The sequence below is a fragment of the Glycine soja genome, unplaced genomic scaffold, assembly GCF_004193775.1.
Source record: "Glycine soja cultivar W05 unplaced genomic scaffold, ASM419377v2 Super-Scaffold_81, whole genome shotgun sequence".
NCBI classification, from domain to species: domain Eukaryota; kingdom Viridiplantae; phylum Streptophyta; class Magnoliopsida; order Fabales; family Fabaceae; genus Glycine; species Glycine soja.
The window spans coordinates 188,704-206,944 of NW_021143574.1; the positions used below are offsets into that span (position 1 = coordinate 188,704).

Here is an 18,241-nt window from a genome sequence, read left to right on the forward strand (position 1 = left end):
TGTTCTATTACAACAAATTTAACAAAGCAATTAAGGTCTTCAAATTTGTCTTCAATGCTTGTTTGTTTTCTCAAGTGTTTCACACAAAATTTGGTGAGGCTTTGGTTGCTTCAAATCCAACGGTGCTCCTAGGATGGTTAACCTCCAAGACTCAAAAATCTTCCTTCAAACAATGCACCAATTTCCTTTTCCAATCCTTATTGTAGGCAACACTTAAACACACACACACAAAAAAAAAAAGACAAGCAAGAAACCAAAAGATGAAATGAAAACTAAACAAAAAGGAAATTTAACATGACATTAATTCAATGAGATTCAAGGAAAAATAAAGCAGAAGGACAGCACCACAAGTCAAGGTGGAACACAAAAGAAGTCCTAGAATGGCACTAGAATAGATTGACAAATTAAAAACAAGACTCAAAGAAAAATTCTAGTTATGTCAATTTGGAAACAAATCTAAAAGATGAACAACTCCAAGAAGTCAAATAGGCTTGTAATAAAGCTCAAAATAATGAACAATTTTCAAGCAAATCAAACATACACATTTTTTTTTCGTTGTTCTGGATGTGTATTTTTTACGCTAATCTTTATCACTTTTTCTCGCTCATTTACTTTTCATTTTTGTTCATTCTTTTTCCATTGTTTTTCTCCATATGTCTATTTTATCTAGTTAAAATTTCAGATTAAAACTCAAAGTATTCAAGCCATAGTGGAGTTAAGAAGACAATGTGCAAGAACAGACAACAACTAGAATTTCAACCTAGAAAACAAGAAAAGTTTAACAACAAGACTACTTCTAGGAATTGATTTAGAACATGTTATGAACTAAATAACATGCATGAATTTGACCCAAAATTCAAATGATAGGCTATAAATTGCAAGAATACATGAACAAATATATCTAGAATTCAATCAACAAAATCAAAATTCAACACAAACTTAGAACATAATGTGACAATTATTATGACTAAACATGACTCTAAGACAACATGAATGAAGTGATTTACACGGGTTACATCATCTACTGAGGGGATGCTTAAATACTTAAAATTCACAGGTTTGAAGAAAGGCTGCATGGGACCAGTGTGGGAGCTAGAAGATTTTAATTGAGATGGCCAACACACAAGTTTTACATATTTGAGTAAATTTGCTCCATTTATAAGATCACTTTTTTTTTATCGGATTGATATCAACACAACTAAAATATATGACATGTCCACTACTAAAAAACGGGCATATAAAATCACATAGTTAACATCGATTTATATGAAAACCGATGTTAACAAATGCACATTGACAATGTTTTTGTAAGAAACTGGAATTTGTTAACATCAATTTTCATATAAATTGATGTTAAGTATTGTACTCAACATCGGTTTTATGATAATCGATGTTGAATGTTGTGAGCCAATATTGATTTTACTAAAAATTGATGTTGTGGTTGACTTAAGTATCACACATTTTGTTTTTCTCATCGCAGTTTTCCTTTCATTATTATTGTCATGATTCATAAAGAACTGCACATTGTCACTATCACCATAACCTTGGTCATCATCGTCACTATCCCCACCATTGTCATCACTTCACCATTTTCGCGGCTAAACCAGTTTGAAGTTGTCGCCACAACCATCAGTGTCAAGTTGTTTTACTTGTTCATTTTCACTCGCCCCTTTTTCAAGGAATTTTCATTCATATTCTCCTTCATGTTCATTGCACACAAGTTCTTTTTCATTGTGAAGGCATTGTAAAACCCCTTTTTCCATTTTTTTTCTTCTTCATCGTATTCGCTCAATTCACTTTCATTCCTGAGGTTTCCTTGTTGATTGCACACTTAATCAACGATTGGGGTGCATTATCTTTGAATAATTTTTTTCTTGTATTTTCCCGTTTAGATTGGACTTTTCTGTGCTATTTACATTCTATGATTCCCTAGCAATGCCAATTTGTTTTTGTTCAGTTAATGGTTTGTTCCGTGATTTTTGTAGGTTTTTTGAAGGTACCATCCTACTTGAATGGGCATGACTATTGAAGAAGCAAAGAAATTGGACCATTTTGTTTGTTCAGAATGTTCATTTAATGATGTCATGAAGAAACCCCGACTGCATTTTTTGTATCACCAGAGGATCTGATGTCAATGTGAGACTACTTGCATCCAGTAATGAACAATTTGAGTGGAGATTCACTTCTACTTATGTTCTTTTTTAGTTTCCCTGATCATATTGGAGAGGCATTATTATTCCTAGGCTACAAGGGGAATAGGAACCCATCCATTGTAGTATTTGAAGATTGGTGTAAAAAAGAAAGTTATTCCATGAAAAGGAAGTTCCCTTAGAGCATCTAATCAAATTTGTATTATCATGTAAACAAACTTGCTTAGTTGACAACTTTTGCCCATGGTTTTCTTTTATCTGAAAGACTTAGGTAATTTATTAACATGATTTTTCTGCAAAGTGTGATTATTCAAAGATTCAAGGATGTGAGATGGTTAAAAATTGAATTATAGATATTATGACATAGACACTCTTCAGACTTTCAAATGTGTTTTTAATATTTCCAGAGTCCTTGTGCTTAACATGTTCACTTTGTTTGAGTGGTTCTTTCACTAAGTTAATTTGTGGTCCTTGTGCTCATTCCTAAATTAGGAACTTTGTAAACTATGACCTGATCATTCTTTTGTTAACTATATTGATTCATGACATTGGTGAACTGGTTCTTTGTTTTTTGAGTGTGTGAAGGAGGGGTAGAGTAGATGTTGTTATTTTATATTTTTTTCAACACCATGCTACATTAGTGAGGCTGATTTGATAACCATGGTATGATTTTTTTTCCATACAATGCTTGATAAGTAAATATGAGGTCTTTAAAGACTTTAAATCACGACTGATGCTTAAATGAGGACTTTGCACATGAAAGTTTATTATTTGTCTATCTGTGTGTCTATGTGAAAAAAGAAAATATAGTTCTGATTGCAGTCACAGATGTCTTCATTTTCTTGTTGAAATCTTTAAGCTTGACCTATCAGTTATGATCCTTTGTTATTCTTTTGAATCTTTGATGCATCTTCTGCTTGTAGCACCACTCATTGAGGAAATAATTGAATAAAGTGAGAGATTATGGTAAAACATTTTTACCAAAATAACATGCTCTTCTCCTTAATTGTCATTGTTTTTGGTAAATGATAATACCATGTATCAAATTTATTGAAAATGTGGTGCTTACTATGTCCATTTCCACCCTACTATGCTCTTCATTGATGTTGAGACAAATATGTGATATAAGACATGCTAAGCTATCCACAAATGGTGTTGTTTCTATATTTGAATATGATGTTGTGTGGTGCAATGCTTGGTTGTTTGTCTCCAATTCTTTCAGTTGTTGCATTTCTAAGTTACAACTCTCCACTTGTTTATCCACTACTAGAAAAAGTGCTTTCAACACCGCTACATTAACATCGGTTTTATCAAAAACTGATGTTAACAAATGGGCGATGTTAACATTGGTTTTTTCAAAAACTTATATTAATCAATTTTTGTTGACATAGTTAACACTAGTTTTTGAGAAACCAATGTTAACCTCAAAACTTAGTTGTTCTTGCTTTTGTTCACTCGTTCTCACTTACTCAATCACTTTCTCACTAGTTCTCATTCAAAAGCCATTTTCATTTTCCGCCCCATTCATTCCACCCTTCTCCTCCCCCTTGACCCTTACCTCCTCAGCTTTACCCTCAAGTCCTACACCACCCTCAACCTCCCTCTCCTTGCCACCTCCCTCAATGTCCATGCCCTCCACCTCCACCTCCTCGGCCTTGACATCCTAGCGTTGAGGAAGAAGAGGGAGCGGCGTGTGAGCTTTGTGTTCAACAAAATCACCTTTGTTCATATCTTCTGCTGTGATGACAACTCTACTTCCTCTCTCTTTGAACCCCCTTCTTCTTCTGATCCCTCTGTCCTAGGGTTTTTCTATGACCTCGCCTCCCACAGTGACGATGACCAACAACCGAAGCCGCAAACTCATTCCTTCACCCAATCGGCTCCCCCTCCCCTGGCAGCAGCACCACCGCCGACTATGCCAACTGTAAGCTCTATCTCTTTTCATTTCTCTTCATCCAGTTTTTCTTATTAACAAGTAAATTACACTAATCATTGCTGAAGTTTCATGAAATTACACAAATTCTCCCTGAAATCTGACTTACAGGGGAGTCCAGTGTAATGTTTTTCAAAGAGCAGATAGAAACCAGGAAGGTTAATTTCCTGGTATATTTTCTAATGTATCCATGCATGATTGTGATTATGATTGTGGTTCAGGCTGAAGAACAAACATGTACAACCATCATTTTGTTTCTGTAGTTCTAAGAGAAAGATATCCTTTTTTTCTCAATAGTTGTAATTAATTTCAATACAAAAGGAAAACGTACTTTTATTTCCATATAGCAGAGAGGACTTTTTCATTTGCATAACTTGTGTTGTTAAATTCGATATCAAAGGATATAAATGGATGCTTTATGTAAAGAAAGCTATAGTAGTTTTTATACTTAGTACATACCTTTTTGTTTGTTATTGTCCTTGGCGTTATAACACGCATAATATTACAACTATATGGAAAACATTAGCAAAAGTTGATCAAGAAGTAGAAATTCAACTAGATGGAAAACTTCTTGTGTATATAGCCTTTTGCCATAAAAAAATATTGTCTTTTAGCTCTGGTCTGTGGCCTAATTACGTTATTGACTATGGTTTTGATTGTAAAGAAATATAATTTCTTGGCACTGCAGGGATGGACAAGCAATTTCAGTCATTTATTTTCGGCTTGGCTAGATATAGTTTAGAAAAGAAAGATACTCAAAGAAATAAAAGAAAGGAAGATAAAATAATGATATGGAGTTAAACAAAAAAGTGTCAGAACAAACAAAGGAGGAAACACACATGAAACAAAAAAACACAAAGGATAGATAACACCTGATTTCAAGAACCAAAGATTTGATACCAATTGATGGAAGATTTACGGATCCAATTTTTAGCATCAACAAATTGGGGAACCAATTTGGGACTCTATTAAATTGGAGAAAATAAAAGGAAAAAGTGGAATTAGAGAAGGAGATGGAAAGAACAATGCCACAATCTTGAAAGAATGATAAGTTGAGGATGATTTGCTATAAAGAATATAAATTCTTTGATAAGATCCTAAGGTTTTACACAAGAACCAAGAGAGGCATTCTCTTAAATGTGTCTAATATGAAAATTTCATAAAAAAAAAATTACAAAGAAAGTGTTTAAGGAGTCTATTTATAACTCCTACTAATAATCCTAAATTAGGACCAAGACTTAATAACTAATCTAATAATTAAAAGACTTAAAAATAATAATAAAAAAGATAGTAGTCTATTACAAGTCCAAAAATATAATTAAAAATGAAAATAAATCTTATTCTAAAAGTAGGATAAAATAAATAATCTTTGTTTCTTCTTCTTTTTCCTCTATGAGAGAATTTAGTATCTCACCAAGCTCTTGTTGAAATCTCTTAATCCTTGCTCAAGTGATTGGTCCATCCATGTTGAGCCCACCTAAGCCAAACTCTTCCTCCTTGGATAGTCCTCTAATAATGGCAAGAAATATTAAATCCAAAGTCAGTTGCAGAGATTAAAAGAATGAAAGATTAAAATGGATGTATCTTAACCCTTCATGTGACCAATCAATGTGAAGATATAGGAGGCATTTGTTACCAATCAAAATATTTTCAGCTAATCAAATGAATCGGGATGAAAACTTAGCCAAAAGGATTTTTTGTGATTTTGGATAAAATGGTGAGATTCAACCATTATAGAAGATAATTCGACCAATATTATGAAAATTGAGATAAATTTCAATGCATCTGATTTTGAGTCGTGGCTAAAATCATGGTGTTCTAGATAAAATTAGTTAAAAACGTGAAAATCCCATGATCTAGGCACTACTACAAAAAGCATATTTAACATCGGCAGATAACATTGGTTTTGTAGAAAACCGATGTTAAGCTAAACGTGGTGGCATATTTATAAATAATGTATAAAAACAGATGTTAATTAAAATACGTTATCATCAGTTTTTAAAAAACTGATGTTAACACCATTAGTTAACATCGGTTTTTGAAAAAACGATGTTATCGTATCGTACGATAACATCAGTTATTCATAAAAACCGATGTTAACGTCTTTTAATTAACATTGGTTTTTCAAAAATCGATGTTAAGGTATGATATATTAACATCGGTTTTTCCAGAAAACCGATGTTAAGGTTAACACTATTGGATTAACATCGGTTTTTTGATTGAAAACCGATGTTGGACATATATTTCAAAATATCAGAACCCGAGCCCTACTACTTTCCTCGCGCTTTGTTCTTTGCTTCTTCTTCTTCACTTCTTCTTCTTCATGACCGCGAGTACAACTTCTTCAGCTTCATTGTACAGCTTCTTCGTGACCGTGACACGTAGCCATGTTACCTAGGTATAGCTTCTTCTTGTTCTTCTTTGTAACCACAAGGACCTTAGTCTTTGTTGTCTTCTTCTTCTTCTTCTTCTTTGTTTCTTTTTTTGGGGAACTTCTACTCACTACAAGGATGTTTGTTTGTGTCTGTTGCAAGGAGTTGGTTTGTGGAAGTCATGCTCCTGCAAGGATTAGGTTTTTGCTCGCAAAGTGTCATTTTGAGTGAGGTAAATTATTTCATGTCAAAGCTTCATTTCGTCTAACCTACTAGGTCTGTGTTGTTTCAGTTAACCCTAAGCACATTTCGTGGTGACTTGATCGAGGTACGAGGTAAGCTTGGTCCTTGTGCCTTTGTACATCTTCAAGTTGTTTGGACTTAATCTGTAGCTGCCTTTTTGTTTTCAATGTATTTAGTTCAAGAGCTGTTGCAGTTTTGATTCATTATGATTTGTAATAAGCCTAAGCTCTTGATTGCATTTTTGGAGCATAATTACATTCAGTTTTGTGTTCATGCTTGTAGCGTGCCATTCCTTCATAGTTTATTTTGCCTATTTTATAGTTCAAAGATTGAGACTTTAAAGTGTTAAAGAGATTAAGGACATGTTACAGTTAGTAGTGTTTCTTAATTTGCTTAATTCATTACATTCTCGATCATCTCTTGTATCGCTATCAACCTTTTCCTTTTCTATATTCAGTTTTTATATTGCAAGAACTCCTTTCAAATAATTTTAAAGGTTTCATTTTAGTGAGTATGGAGTAAACAGGAAGCTAACTCTTCATTTTCAACACCTATTCTCAAGAAGTTCAGCAGTGTAGTCCTAATTAACAAGCTTTGAATATCTAGTACCTATTCTAGTATACATGTTCCATTTTGCCTATATATGCAGTCCCCAATTATGCAAAAAAGGTAATTTATCTCATAGTTTAGTGTGACCAAGCTAAGAAGTGATAACAGAATAAGACTTAATTTAAAATTAAGTACTAGTCACATGTTACGTTCTATAGTGCAACCTTATCATTCCCTGACTAACATAGTACCGACCTTACCTACTAGTCACCACTAAGCCTTATAAACTTAGAATTATGCAGAAAAACGGTATGTAGTGCCTTGATTCAGTACCATACGTTGATTACAGAAAGATACACTAAGTCCCTATGGCTTTTGCTTACACTTACTAATATGTAACCATGCCATACTCATCCTAAATGACACCATATGTGGCCCTATAGTTCTATCTGTTTTAAGACCCACCATTATTAGGAAAACAAGTGATAACACCACAAGCTGAGAAAAATACACATCCTTGGTTGTAACAACCAAGGATCCAAACCAAGCACACATACACACACGTCACAACCAGCAAATACTTGAAGCCCATGTTCTCAACTCATGGTAATTCAACACATTAAAGACATTTTTAGCAGAAACAATGCAGAATAAGCTACTTAATAATCATAAACAACCAATAAATATTTATCTACTCTCTAAGTCTTTAGTTCTACGAATGAAGTCACCAATCTAATAGTCTGATATGTAATATTAATAGAGATAAAAAAACATTTTTTAATCAATCTGATTTTGTGCAGTTTAAGAATAACCATTTATAATGTATAAAAAAAACATTTGTCAACACTGAATAGTTGTCTATGAAGATTATCCAATTACCTGCTTCTTTATCAAAGATTTGTCTTCAACAGAAGTAATTTGCCTCATAGTCAAAGATGGAGAGCTTCCCTTTCTAGTTGAAGAAGCAGGTGTCACTGGTTTGGTAGGAGTTGTTTATGCAGGCTTTGAACTTTTTGGTGTTGAAATTGGGGATGCCTTAGAAGTAGGTAGCATTGATTTTTTCTTAGTCTTGGCTGCATTGCTACCCTTACTCACAGAGTTAACCTGTCCAAAATAGATGCTGAGATATTAAAAACCAGGCTAACCAAATACCCAACCTTTAAGAAAGAACATGAATTTGATGGATATATGAATTAAAGCAAACCTGAACTTCCTTTGGATGATTCAATTTCACATCTTTTACTTTAACTTTTGAAGCCTTTCCTGTCTCCTTGTACACAACATGTGAAATTTCCTTCACATCTTCAGCTTCAATGTTGTTGTTAGGACTTTCCACTTGTTTCTTGCATGCATTTTCTGGTTCATCTATCTGGTAGGAGCTATGTCATCTACTTTCCAGTTCTTTGTTCTGTACCTGAACTGATGAACTTTGGTAATCCCTTGAAATTGCAAATTCCTCCTCAAATTAATTAACATGAGTCCTATGGATGTCACCAACTGAATTGGTTTGATGCTCAACCCCTTCACTGGAACCTTGAGTGTTGTTGGATATATCATGTTCTGCATTAGTCTTACCACTCAGATCTATTCCACTATGTTCTTCTGATCTGAAAGAATCTTTCTCCCTTAAAATGCATAAAATAAAAAATAAGCATCACGTCTTGGAGACTATTAGTAGCAACATGCAAATGCTCCCTTTCAGCCTCAGCTGCCATTTGGAGGCCATACATAATACCCCAAATCTCAGCTTGAAGCACACTACAGAAACCAAATCTCCTAGAGAAGACCATTATGAACTTGCCATTTGAATCTCTCAAAATAGCACCACAACTTCACTAGACACAACCCGATCACAGTTAAGAGTACTACTCCAATACCTCTTGTTGTTTGCACTATCATTGTACATATCAGAGACTCCATCCACTTTTAAACTAACCTGTACTGTTTTGTTGTTATGAAAATCATGGACCAGTGCGTTAATACTAGCAATGAGGCTAGCATTTGTTATCCATTTTTGTTGGAAAGTGTACTCATTTCTACTCTACCAAAGGCGGTCAAGCACAACACCAAAAACACTACTCCAAACCATTCCTTCCACCAGTTTAGAGTACTGCAGGTTCAGACTTAACCAATTCAACAATTCAGTCTCACAAAATATTGGCTGGCCATTATCAGAAAAGAGTTCCAGATATATTTTGCCCATTTGTAGTCTCTAAGTACATGAAATAAGGTCTCATTATCCCCTCCACACAATGAACATCTATTCAATTTAGTCATATGTCGATACCTCCTCAAGGCATTTTTGTAATTTTCCACAACTGATATCTGATTCTTTCAGGCCCATTCCATTTCGAAATCAATTAAAAAAATATTTTATTAGGGATGGCATCATGACCAGCAATAACATCTTATGCCTCCTTTGTTGAGTAAATATCACTGGTAGCACCATTCCACTAAACAAAGTCATTTGCATTAGAGCTACAGGGAGGTTTAATCCATTTAATGAAGTTTATCACTGAACCCCCGTAGGTGGTGTTCACTCCAATGCCTCCTCGGATCAGAATTCACCGCCTAATAGGTTACACAACTTAACATACCTGTTGTGCCCGGTAACTTCAAAAGTTCTCCACACCCTAGTTTCTAATCAAGTTGGGCCTCTAATTGAGTAAAAATGAGATTCTTACATGCTTCTATCATATGTTTCACCTACTTAAGTTGCTTATAATTAGTGTAACTTTCTTGTAAATGAAGTCTAAAGAATCTGTACACTATCAAATAATTAAAAATTAATAAATTTATGATTCATGTACTTTTTGATTAATTGAATGTGTAAATTTTGTCCCTTGTTATATTAATGTCAGTAAAATATATGCATTATTTAGTTGGTAATATGACTGATATGTTACGTAATGTTGATCATTTTTAAATATTTAATGATGTAAAATTTATATTTATAAAAAAATTATTAATACCAAATAGATTATTAGTAATCAAAAGACAACTCAAACTTTTGTAATCCGTCTATAAGATTGTAGTTATAGAATTAAATTTTCCTCCTTGATTATTTAAATTCGAATTTAAACATTTAGACCAACAAAGAAAATAACCAATATCATTAAGTGCGAGTGTGCAACATAATTGATGCGAAGGATGCACTTTAAATGAAAAGAAGAAAACAATCAAATGGGGGTTGAAAAGGAATCCTGTTATACCCTAAAATATGTCAAGACATTTTGTACTGTATTAGAATTTTTCAGAACATTGTCCATAAGTGGATTAATCACTATTCATCAACATATGACTGAAGGGATATGCATGTGTGATGCCTAGCATTGGGCCAAATGGTCCAATTGTGGACAGTGGACTGGTACAATAATGGTAACATGTGCATTACGAATGCTACATCCTTATTTTCTAGAGCAGCAGCAGCTATTGCATTAGCATTATCAGGACTAGTAATAATAGCTTGGGGGTGAATCCACTTGAGAAGCACTAGTAATAATTGATTCTGGCTGGTTAAAATTTATTATTTCAGAGCCAAAAGAAACTTCATCATCAGACTTATGCATTGGCCTTTCATTATGAGAACCAATCTGTCATAGAGTGGACATCATCTAGATTTATGGGGAATGTTGTTAGAATTTTTGAACAACATTTAAGGGGAATTCTTGTTAGAATTTTTGCACAACATTTGAAGAATCCTTGTCAGCAAATATGTGAAATTTGGTGAGCTATCAAAACAAAATTGGGAGAAATGTTAAGTTGAAGGCTTAAGAAAGGGACTTCCTAGAGAAGACAATTTGTAAGAGCAAAACTACTGAGATGGAGAAAAGTATGATAGTGACATTATTCTAATGAAAGGTACCAAAACCTTAAATAACATCTATGCTAGATTCAATTTAGCTACAACTGAATGAATGTTGAAGTTGCTGAAAAAGAATGATGGAGAAGTTTCATACAAGAGAATATCAATATGATAGAGAAAACCAAACATTTGGCAATTGGTAATAATTAGTGTTATGTGAGTTTATATAACTAAACTTAATTTTGATGGTTTTGTGGGAAAAAAGTTAGATTGGTGGTAAAAGGTTAATTTTAGCAACATGGTGTTGATTTTTTTTTTTTTTATAAATTTTCTCTAATTGCAAGACATGATACAATCAAATTGCTTGTAGCCTTGGCAGCCATTTGATTGCTTTCTGCTCTGCCCACTAAGAAACTTTTATAGCTTTTGTATTTAAACTCTCATTGTAACACTTTAAATATGATGCATAACTAAACTACAACAAATGAGTTTTTGCTCCATCTTTGTATGTGTGTGGTTGCTAGTTTCGTTCTACCACATTTCTGTTCGGTCCTTCAGCTATTTATGTTCAATCCTACAACCTATTCTGTTTTCAAATAGAATCTCAATATCCTCGAGTGATTTGTCTCTGATTTTTTTGCTAGGGGATACTGGATGATTGCCCCAAAAATGTAGTTGAAAGTTAATAAAAACAAATGGTATTGAGATATGAAACCATCAAATTACATGTAAAATTTGAAACTTGGGAAACAACATTCCCAAGTTCACCTTTCAAGAGCCTTTGATGTCATTTCCTCAAGTGAATAGCAAAGGGAATTAAGTAGCAGACACTTTAACTAAGTTTAATCATAGTTTTAGATAGTTAATGCAAGTTATTAATTTTGCTCCTAATATCATGTTAGCTGCCCTTATGGCAGATAGATCTGGTGTTACTTTCCATGAGGATATTAGTAATGCAGTTGTATTAGAAATTAGAATTGGCTTCTGGTGGGAATTTCTTGTATACCTTTGTTTAGCATAGAGTTTGCATCGTGTAAAGGCATCAATGAAATATTTTAATTATAATTTTATCTTCTTTTAACCTCTCTAAGGATGGTTTTTTTTTAACCTATTTCCATGGCTTAGTTTTAGTTGTCTAACAAAATGATAGGGTAGGTCTTGAGAGATCAAAACAGATTCTAAAAATAAAGTGGCTTAAAAGTTATATTGGTGGAATTTAGAATATTATTTATAATGTCATTTAGCCTTTTTTTTAATTTGCTAAACACTAAATTATGCTGCCATACTATTTTCAGATTCCATTAGGAGTGATTTTAGCCATTCTTGATCCTCTGCTCATTGCTATTTCGAAAAGTGGTCCTACGGTCATTGGTGGAAAGTCAATTGTGCTGAAGCCTCCAACTCAGGTATTTATATCTTTGATTTGAAAACTACTTTGAAATTGTTTTTGTATGCATTACTTGTATAGTTGTAGAACTGTTTGATTTATAAGCACCACTTGTTCCTGAGTACAGGATAGCTTGCAATGCCATGAAACTTGTTTTTATTGAATAATTTGGAAAGAAATAAGAAATAATCAATTGCAAGCCCAATACCATTCTTTGTTACATAAATTCCTATATTTGTTTGACTAACTAATGAGTATTTGTCAATACTCCTCCCCTAAAGTTTCATTTCGTCATAATGATGAATAGCTTGGGGCTGCTGACATAAAGTTCCAATAGTATTTCAACTAATTGAAGCATGGTACACACACACACACACACACACACACACACACACACACACACACACACACACACACCCACCTACCAATTTATTGTCCAAATGATGACCCTTGTCCATATTTATAATCACTGGAACCAATTCAATGCCCTTTCCTTCCAAATCATATAACCTATCTTTTGGACATGCTGTGAGTTTCTTGTAAGCTGATGCCAACAATTGAAATTGCTCATGAGCATGGATGGAAATGTTTATAGTTGGAGTGTGATTCCATCCTTGTTAAGTTACCTTTTGAGAATGTCAGTGTTTACCCTTGGCAGCTGCATAATAGATGGTAGAATTGTAGTGTCCCCCAAAGAAGGTGAATTCATGCTACTGCAAATTGATGATAATGGTTATTCTGGCCGCATTGGTTTAGTAACTCTTCAATATAGGAGTGTATGGTGTCACTGATGATGTTTAGAATATGATGATCCTTTGCTACCCTCGAATGACCCCCTACACATGCACACACACACACACACACACACACACAAACACACAGACACAAACACACACACATAAAGACATAGAGACACACAAACACACACACACACACAAAGACACACACAGAGAGAGACATACACACATATAGAGACACACACACACACACACACACACATAAAGACACAGACACACACACAGACAAAGAGATAGACACACACAATTTCATATCCCAATTTGGTTCAAACCATGTTTCCAATATGATTGAACCACGCACCATTTGGAGCACTTGTCACACTTTTATTTATTCTCTTCTTGTTTCCTGAAGAAGTGTTTCTTGATTCCAGTGAGGTCCCCTAGTGCCCTTGAAGGGTCATGGTGCACGCATGTTGCCTCTGGGCACACATACACTTTCTTTCTCATGTCTGTGCTTTCCTTTTCTTTATCTTCCATGACAAATTTAGATTTTTTATGTCATGAATGTAACATGCTATACAAACAACTGTATATGTGGATATTTGTTTGGGATCAAAATTTAGATTTTGTATGTTCTTGTACGTCAGCAATGTAATTTGCTATATAAACAACTGTTGTTCATGCTGAGTGAACCTTAGATTCCCGTTTGAGACTGAATGCAATGATTCTTGTGGACAATTTGCATTAGTCATTGTATTTAGTCTTGAATTATCCATTTGGACAGTTTGGGGAGACTGGTATTTTTATGTTAGATTCATTCATTAAGGTTATTATTATTTTGATTAATTTGATGATATTTCGGTACAATGCATTTCAAGTTGTTCTCTGAGTGCATAGTTGATTATCGGGAAATTAATTTCACCGATGTCATGTAGTGTACTTGGAGACCAATGCGAAATGCTGCCAAAATTTAGTCAAAATTTTCAAAATAATGCTAACCCTGACGCTTGAAGCTAACATAAAAGACAGTCTTCCTAAATGGGATAGAGCCACACCTATAAATAAAAAAGTGAGATTTTCATGCATGGAATTTCTTACATGGATCGAAGTTGGATGAATCAAAGTCGCATGAGCCCAGAATATGAGGATGGCGTCGAGTAGTTCTTGCAATTTGCTTCAGAAAGAGGTCGACCGAATGAAGAAGGAAAATATTATTGTCCTTGCATCAACTGTTTGAATGGAAGACAACAACTACTGGACGACATATGGGAGCATCTATTGTGTGACGTGATGTAAGCTCCATTGGAGCTTGTAGGCCTAGGATCTTCTTCATCAATGGATTTCTTTGCTTCTTGGAAGATGAATGGCAGCGGAATAGAGAAGGAAGAGATAGAGGAGACGCCACTTCAAGGAGAAGATGAGTCTAGAAGAAGCTCACCATCATAGGAGGCCATGAATAAGAGCTTGGAGGAAGAAGGAGATGAATGAAGGGAGAGGAAGAGAAGAACATGAAATTATATGCTCTAAAAGAGCTCTGAAATCTGAAGTTTAATTTTCAAATTATCAAAGTTTAAAAAAATGCACACACATGATTAATGTGTCATTATTTTCTCCTATTTCTTACCCCTTTCTGTCACCATTTTAATTACTGATTAGCCTTAATTGTCAAATTAATTATGCAGCTTTATCATTTGGCCCTACTTGACTAATTTTGTGTTTTAATTTAATTTCTGGAGAATTATAAGCAATTGGGCTTGGATCTGGAATTGGGCTGAACCGGCTTGGACTTGAAGAGAGCAAACAATTTTATTTGTCGTCCAGTTTTATTTTATTTCGTTTTTGGGCTGTATTTTTGTAATTGGGCCGCCAGACCTTATTGGGCCAAAAAATTAGATTTGTAAGCTTGGGAGCCCAGCTGCTAGGGTTTTAGTAGGGTCGTGTTACTGTTCACGAAGGCAGAAGTTGAGGGTTTCGTTTTCAGTTTTCTCGGGTTACTGTTCACGCGTGGTACTATTCACGTAGAACTTCATTTTCGTTGTCTGCTTCAAATTCCAGTTTCATTTTTTGCTTTTAATTCCAGTTTCGTTTTCATTTTTGCTTTCTAATTTCATGTTCGTTTTCTACCCTTGGTTTCCTCTTTGTTCCTGCTGTTAATGGAAGGCTGAATCTCTAATGTTTTTTTCTCTTGAGGATTAAGCATAGCTCTCTTTGAGGTTTTGTTATTAATATTAAATTCTGACCAGTTTTTCCCCTTCACCAATTTTTCTGTATTGTTGGTGATATTAATCTATGCATGCTTAATGCTTGATTAATTGTCTCTGTGCTTAATTAACGTTCATGCTTAATGGACATGTGAGAGGGATTAATTGGTGTATGTGTTGCTTAATCACATAATGACAGCCTTGTGTTAATTTTCGCTTAGTAAATTAATTTCTGGTTGGATTAAGTGGTTGAACTAATTAGGGATAAATTCTCATAACCTAGGATAAGAGACTTGCTTTTGAATCAAGGGGAAACAACATGTTTTAGTTCTTTTTTTCTTTAATTCAAGTTTGTTTGCTATTTAAATTACAAAAATAAACAAACCCCTCTCATTCGTTACTGTTTTATTATTATATGTTATGAACGTTTATTTGATCATTGCTCACTGGGAGACGACCGAGGATCACTTCCTAGATACTGCATTTTAATGTTTATTTGATTTGGGTACGACCTTTATCCAATTTAGCGCCGCTGCCGAGGAGTAGTGGTCCAAAGGTTAATAATTATGTTTTTGTGTCTTTGTGTTTGTTTCTGTGTTTTTATAAAATCTGTTATTATAAAATTTGTGTTATGTGATTAATTTGCAGTGTTTAGTTGTTAGGTGTGTAGTGTTGTGTAGTATTCTATTTTGCTTTTCATTCTTGTCCCCTGTTCAGAGGTGTCCCCTATTTAGGAGTGAAATTTTGTGGTTCCGCAAGTGAAAACTGTTGTGAATAGTGCATGAACAGTGTTAGATTTTTCTAATTAATTGGCAATTTTTGTTTTGATAGCTAGAGTTGTTATTTTTGGCTGATTTTTTGTGTGGTAGTTTCTTTTGATCCATATTTTGTGTGAAAAATACCAGAAGCACTTGGTGTGGCTGAATTTGAGAGATTCAAAAAATTTGGGAACTTGTTTTTAGCAAAACTCAAAACGGCCATAACTTTTGATCCGGTTATCAGAATGACTATTATTATATATGCATTTGGGGTAGAAAAAAATTTCCCATGCAACTTCAATCGGCTTTAGCTGGCTGTGGTTCTTAGAACTTAAAAAATCAGCTGTTTACTAAGTTTTTTTTTGAAGTATTATTGTCCTATTTTCTAAACGTTTCTTAGGCAGTTTTCATAGTTAGACTTTGAATTTTTGTCTGAAAATTTTTGTACTATCTTTTCATGATTTTAGGGTGTTGCTCACAAATTTTCAGCTCATTTGGATATCGTTTGAGTATAGTTGTAGTTTTACCCCTACCTTTTTACCCTTGGTGCTTGTTTGAGAAATACATGATTTGCTGCATATAGTGCATGACTAGGGGCAATCCAGGTGATTTACAACCCTTTGATCCTAAAATAGATAGAACCTTTCATATATTATTTAGGCATAGTGAGCATTCTAAGCATTCCATGCATTCTGAGCATTCTGTTGCTGGTGATTCTGAACATTCTAATTTTGAGCATTCGGCTGCTAATTTTCATACTGGGAACATGGCTCAATCTCCACCTCATGAGAGGACTCTTAGGGAGATGGCTACACCTGACTTCACTTATGAAAGCTTGTGCATTCAATATCCTGATAAGGATGTTCCATATGTTCTCAAGACTGGACTAATATTGTCTGTTCCATATTGTCTGTTCCACCATGAAGCCCCCTGATGTCCAGGAAGATCATATCTTTCTAAAGGCTTTTCCTTATTCTCTAGAGGGAGTGGCGAAAGATTGGCTGTACTACCTTGCTCCCAGGTCCATTACCAGTTGGGATGACCTTAAGAGGGTGTTCTTGGAGAAATTCTTCCCTACATCTAGGACCACTGCCATCAGAAAAGACATTTCAGGCATCAGGCAACTTAGTGGAGAGAGCTTGTATGAGTACTGGGAAAGATTCAAGAAATTATGTGCAAGCTGTCCTCACCACTAGATTTTTGAGCAACTCCTTCTGCAATATTTTTACGAGGGACTTAGCAACATGGAGAGGAGTATGATTGATGCTACCAGTTGTGGAGCTCTTGGTGATATGACTCCTATTGAGGCCAAGAATCTGATTGAGAAGATGACTTCCAACTCCCAACAATTCAGTGCAAGAAATGATGCTATTGTCCTTAGAGGAGTCCATGATGTGGCCACAGATTCATCTTTATTTGCTGAAAATAAGAAGCTTGAGGGAAAACTTGATGCCTTGGTTAACCTAGTAACTCAGCTTGCCATAAATCAGAAATCTACATGTGCACCTGTTACTGTTGCAAGAGTCTGTGGTCTATGTTCTTCCACTGATCACCATACAGATCTTTGTCCATCTATGCAACAATCTGGAGTTAATGAGGAACCTGAAACCTATGCTGCAAACATTTATAATAGACCAACTCAGCAGCAAAACCAACAACAGCAGAATAATTATGATCTTTCAAACAACAGATACAATCCAGGTTGGAGGAATAATCCAAATCTGAGATGGGCAAATCCTCCATAACAACAATAGCATGTCCCTCCCTTCTAGAATTTTGTTGGTCCAAGCAGGCCATATGTTCCTCCTCCAATGCAGCAGTAGCAACAACAAAGACAACAAGCAACTGAGGCCCCTTCTCAACCTTCCTTAGAGGAGTTAGTGAGGCAAATGACCATCAAGAATATGCAATTTCAGCAAGAGACGAGAGCCTCCATTCAGAGTCTAACAAATTAGATAGGGCAGATGGCTACTTAGTTGAACCAAGCTCAGTCCCAAAATTATGACAAATTTCCTTCACAAACTGTGCAATCTGAAAAATGTGAGTGCCATCACCTTGAGGTCTGGCAAGCAAATTGAAGTGCCTCCACCAGTAGCAGCACCTTCA

The 18,241-nt window shown here is 34.8% G+C and overlaps 1 non-coding gene across 1 annotated transcript; it reads right to left on the reverse strand.

The window, feature by feature from the left end:
* Positions 1-17,226: 17,226 nt before the first annotated feature.
* LOC114404112 lies at positions 17,227-17,333 on the reverse strand. Its single transcript, XR_003664819.1, has one exon. It is a non-coding gene; the product is annotated as a small nucleolar RNA R71 (small nucleolar RNA).
* Between the last annotated feature and the right edge of the window lie 908 nt (positions 17,334-18,241).